Below are 6,154 nucleotides of genomic sequence, written 5' to 3' on the forward strand. Positions count from 1 at the left end.
GCATCCGCAAGGTAGCTCCTGAAACTTTCCTCAATATGGAGCAACCGGCGGATGAAACTGTTGTTGTTCTCGATCATAGTAAGAGTCTTAAGGATGATATCATTCATTTTGTTGGAGTTTGTAGTTTGTTTTGAAAGATTAAGTAGGGTTAATTTATTTGGAGTTTATTTGTTTTAGCAGTTAGGGTTTGGAGGATGTATATATTGAGATAATGGAAATGTTAGTTGAGATAATGCAATGTATATATACTTAGCAATGTGTGGGTTGAGTTGTTTTTTAATTAATATATATGTTAGGAAGTTGTGCCATAATCATCATCATTTCTCTCAATAATGCTGCTTCAAATCTTATTACTAACCCTTCTCATTCCATATTGTCCGTTCATATGCAGAGTGATGCCAGTATGTAATAATGCATGCATGCATCGGAATTATAACGGGCCGTAATTATGCATGCATCTAGTAATATTTAATTTAATTTTTTTTTATTTTTTAAGAACAAACAACAACGGTTATTTAATAAAAAACCGTTGTCTTTAGTTATAACAACGGTTTTGTATATTACAACCGTTGTTATAACTTTCCCTCCAAAATTGAGTCACACTTTCCACAACGGGTTTTTATACTTAAAACCGTTGTTAAAACATTTTACAACGGGTTCCTTAAGAAAACCAACCGTTGTTAAAACCTTTAACAACGTCCGCTTTTTTATATAACAACGGTTTTTAACCGTTGTTATAGCCAGTATCTGTAGTAGTGATTGTTCATAACAGGTCTATTCATTCCAATCTTCCGATCTAGGTCTGAACTTAACCGGGTTAATTAATTTAGAAGCGTGCACTCAACTAAACAATTACAATTATATTGCTATGAAACAATTCTCACATGTAAACCTCCTAATCTAATTATAACATCATTGCTTTACTATCATGGCTCCCCTAATCCTAGAAAAAAGGATTTAGCTACGCATATTCATGATGAAACTAACAACGGTAGAATAAGTAATGGTAAACATGGTAAAACAATGAATTAAACGAAGTTGCATAAACTGAATAACGATTCTAACAAACTAACAGTAATAAAAGACAAAAGGATTAAAGGAGCATAGGAAATTAAATTGAGTTAAAGAGAGTAAAGAAATTACAAAAGTTGAGATCCGGAAAATAGAGAGCAAAGTAACGCCGCAAGAGAAATATCTACTGAATGATTAAGAGTAAAGTATGAGATAATGAAGTGCGCTTAACCTAATTAAGTCCCCTCTTTATATAGGCGAGATACTTATTTAACCTAAAAACGCAACTAGGATATTATGTAAATAAGATTACACGAGAAAATCTCGCATTAGATAGCAAAGTGCTCGATCGAGTACTTCCAGACTCCTATATCGAACACTCTTCCAGCAAAACCTCTCGATCGAGTACTTAATATACTCGATCGAGGACCTCCAAAATACCACTTCTCGATCGAGAACAGCAGGGTCTCGATCGAGGTCTTCTATGCATCCATAAGTACTCGATCGAACAGATAGGTCAGCAAAACCTCTCGATTGAGTATACTGCACTGAAGTCAGCTATGGCCCGTTGATTTGGCATACAAAACATCTTCACGCTTCCCGAGGCAAAGGCAATCTTGCTCCAATTCTTCCATCTCCAAAAATGTAAGCTAAAGGGGCAGTAAAAGGCATGATTCTGCCTTCTTTGGTACATTCCTGCCATAAAAGCCAAACAAACCAAAGTAGGCTATTCGGGGGACATTTGTAGCATAATACTACGTAAATTACATAGAAATGTGTGCAAATAAGGCTTAGAAAGACTATATAAAATGCACCCATCAAAGGGTATCGTATTCACGGGGAGGCGGTAATAATCTAGTTTGCTAATTCTTTAATCCATCTTAAGGGTAACAATTTTCTTGAAGGTTGGTTGATTTCTAAAACAAACTAATTGCGAGATAAATAAAGACGAATTCAAATATATTAAAAGAGTATAGGGATTGGGTTCACTAGGGCAGTTATCCGGGAGTGTGATTTAACTAGTTAAAAGAGCAATTAAGTTGTTTAAGGTCATATGATTGGTCGACTTTAATATGCCCTTTAGATCTAAACTTACGCTATAATTAAGTCAAGTCTGTTCAATTGTCGCAGCCTATATTAGTCTTAACCTGGTCGGCGATAATCCTAATTTGCAAGACTAATTAAGTAATCCTGGCCAATAATTAATCAATTAGATTCGGGATAACAATTGAACAACAAGTAAAAGCAGTTTAACAATATCAGTGATATAAACTTCACATCTTGTTCTCTCTCTAGAAAAACTCTCTAAAAAACCTATCATTCACCAGTTATACGCGAGGCTTCCATTGATTATCAATCGATGGTAAGCCCCAAAATTATTTCATATTTCAATCAATAGTATGCAGATCTATCTTCTATTATTCAATAAAAGTCTCCCTTTTGGTGAGAATCGTTTTTCAGTCCTTTATTTCGGGGTTTTTCCATTTATTCATGGTTTTAGTTTCATCAGTAATATAGTCAAGAGTAGCAGTTCGTTGATGGTTCGTTGCGTGTTCTTTCAAAGGATACAAGTGATTTGTCAACGATCTTTGTAATCAGGCGGAGGTAAATTTTAGGTCATAAATCAAACGAATGATCCCCTCGAAAGTTACATGAAGTTAGTGATAATAGGACGAGCCGAATTGTTAGATGCTGTTTTGAGATCCCTAGTTTTTAAGAAAATTATTTTTCTTTGGTTTCCATTAGATTTGTTTTCGATTATACTTAGGGGGTGTTTGGTTGGCATCATTGGAATGGATTTGATTCATTCTAATGTTTGGTTGGAACATTTTGGAATGGAGTTAAATGGATTCTAACTCCATTCCAACCCCTTAGAATCTCATACCCAGCTCCCCCTCATGGATTCAAACTCCATCCCTTTATATTTATTTTTCCAATGAACCAAACAAGTTTTGAAAGGTATGGAGTTAGAACCTCATACTTCCATATTTTCTCATTTCAATCCATTTCATTCCTAAGCAGCGAACCAAACGACCCCTTATCTTTTGTAAGTGTCGTATGACATTCTATTAATGAATTGTTCTTTTCTTTAAAAAAAAGCTAACAACCTAGATCCCCCTACCCTAGATAATAATTTTTTTGTTTTTTGGTGAAGGGTAAGTATATATTAATTAAAAGAATCGAGTACAAGAGTATGAGTTTCAACTGTTACAAAATAATGAGAATTGAACAAAAATCAAATAAGCGCCTTAGACATATTATCTATCCAATCCTTGTCATATTGCTTGAGAGGACTCTTATTCCTTAGCTCAAACCTCAACTTGATATCCTTGCAAATCTGATTCACGAGCACCCAGGGAGCAACAATATGAGAGTAAAGACGAGCATGATTCCTAGCATTCCATATGGCATAAGTAAGACCAACGAAACAAGCACCAGTGAAGATCCTTTGTAAACCACTTCGACCCCTTCCTAGTGAATACCACTTGACCATATTAACTGCAGGGAATATCATCTGAAGTTTATCCTGCAGAAGACCAACACATTTCTTGCTATACACACAGTTATAAAACAAATGGGCATGACTTTCATCCTCCAGACCACAAATGAAACAGGTTGAGATAGATCCCAGTCCCATTCTCGCCATTCTATCTAGAGTGAGGAGTTTGCAGTGTTGGCTGACCCAGAAAATGAATGAATGCTTAGGAACATTCCCCTAGATAATAATTTAGTTACTCATGAATCGAAATAAACAAGTAAAAATAATAATTGAATGCATAACTAAAAATAAAGAAAAGGGATAGTAATTTAGCTACTCATGAATCGAAATCAATACATATATATAAAGCATAAACTTTCCGAGCGATATTAGAGAGTACAACTTTTATGAACTTCTAAATATTTATAAACAAACAAATTTTAATACTATTGTTATTATTATCCTAATAAGAGTAGATCTAATAATTTATAAGAATATAATCATAATACATAGTGATGATCAAAGATCAAATTCCTCTAGAAGTCGAGTCTAAATCAAATTCGCGCCTAACAATTGTAGTGTATATATATGTTTCGTCAATTGCATGCTGCTTTGGTTTGTTCTTATCCTTTTTCCATTAATCAGTTAGCTATTACTCCATGTAGTACGGATTATTTTTAACTCATGTTTATTTGTTGGTTTTCTTTCTATAATCTATAAAATCTTATTAAAAGGCTAGCCTCAAAAGGCCACGCAGACAATGCCACGTATATGACACCCCGCGATAACGCGGAAATATAACTAATAAATTAAAGCGGAAATTTGTTCTATTTTAAAAACATTTTATTATTAGTTAAAGACTAACACGCGGGTGCCACAAATGAAGTGAAACAAATACAATAATAGGCGAACTTAGGTTATTACAACCCAAGTCTAGAGAGCGGGGAAAAGATATCCCACGAATAAACAGATAAAGGGTTTTTAACTAGCAAACTAAGGTCCAAGGGTTTAGTTCTCGCTAGCCCACACGTCTTCCCCACGTAAGCATCTTCACCACCTGTCATTCATGTAAACATGAACGCCACAGTCAGTGGGGAGTAACTCAAGGTTCTCCCAGCCACAATATGTCGAAATGCAAGTAAACAAACACTTAATTAAACATATTGATCATGCAACATATGTGAACAATAAAGAACGAGGGGGATACAATTGATAATCATGATGAGACATGCATAATACTTTCTTAATAGAATAGGCATGATATATTAGAATAAATATGCAATCAAGGGCATAGAACAACCAAGTCAACCAACTCATATTGACACGACTCACAAGTGTTATAAGACCAACACAAAGTGTAGACGGAGTATCCGGCTCAGAGGCTACCTTTAAAGCATGTCCGAGATACCACACACAAGACTACATCCTATACTCCAACCTCCTAGTAGGACGACGATAATAATACGGTCCTAGTCTAAACCTGGATCCAGACTCTCGGGATGGACGTCACCCGATTCGACATGCGGTGACCTATCCGCATCCAAGACTCGAAACATGGCACACAGACCGTAACCAAAGGTCGAGTAACCCCAAATCGGAAACATGGCACACAGTCCGTAACCAAAGGTGTAATACTACGGTTTTATGAGTCTTTGGGTACTCTATCGAGTAGGGCTTACTCTTTCGAGTAAGTAGTTTTTGACGCAAATCAGTAGTCTGCCTGTAGGGTACTCGATCGAGTAAGTTGGGTACTCGATCGAGTAGGGGGCACTCGATCGAGTAAGTCACTTACTCGATCGAGTAAGTGTGTTTTATGGGTTTTTTTTGACGGGTTTTGCTAATAACGCGAGATTAATATAAAAGGCTCCGTCATTTTCTTTAATCATTTTTCACCTTTCTAAACCTTTCAAAAGAAAAAGAAGTTAGGTAGTTCTCTCTCGTCGCGTTGTTGGAAAATCCTAAGGGCTAGAGTCATCGGATCGTTGTGTTCTTTATGCCGTTGAGACCGTCGTATTGTGGGTAAGGTCCTAGTACAATTTTTATGTTGTTTCATTGATTTTAGTTGAAACCCTAATTGGGTAATTTGGGGGTTTTGGGAGTATTGTGTTTATTAGATGTTGATTGTATGGTTGTATGTTTGATAGGAGGTGATTGTATTGAAGAACGATTTTGATTAGCTGCTAGACCGTCTGTGGTGGTTGCATTCCAGGTAGGGTTTCGCTACTCAGTATTAGTTACATGATGTGTGTGGTGATTGTGCTGTAGTTAGCGATTGTTGATTGATTCAGACGGTTTTGATTTCATATTGTTGATTGATTCAGACGGTTGTTGATGTTGTATTATGGTTGCTGTTTATCTGTCTGTGTTCTTCGGGGTGCGTCCCTGGCTGAGTGGAGTCACTTGCGGGAGTGGCTTCACGCCCTTGATTCGCCTTCTGTGGAACCCGCCACAAAAGGGATGTGCACATTAATGAACATGGGTTTATCGCTCGATGGAGATGAGCGGGGCTTAGGTGGGAACGGCCGCGCGGTCCCCACCGGCGGCGAGGAGTATCTCGTTACGATGGGTACTGCAGCGGGCCTACACACTTTAGTGTGTAGTCAGTTATGAGGTGATTGGAGATGGAGACTGGGATTGTGTGTGAGCTGTTTGTATGATTGTTTC

The sequence above is a fragment of the Silene latifolia genome, chromosome 1 (genome assembly GCF_048544455.1).
Source record: "Silene latifolia isolate original U9 population chromosome 1, ASM4854445v1, whole genome shotgun sequence".
In the NCBI taxonomy this organism is placed as follows: Eukaryota; Viridiplantae; Streptophyta; class Magnoliopsida; order Caryophyllales; family Caryophyllaceae; genus Silene; species Silene latifolia.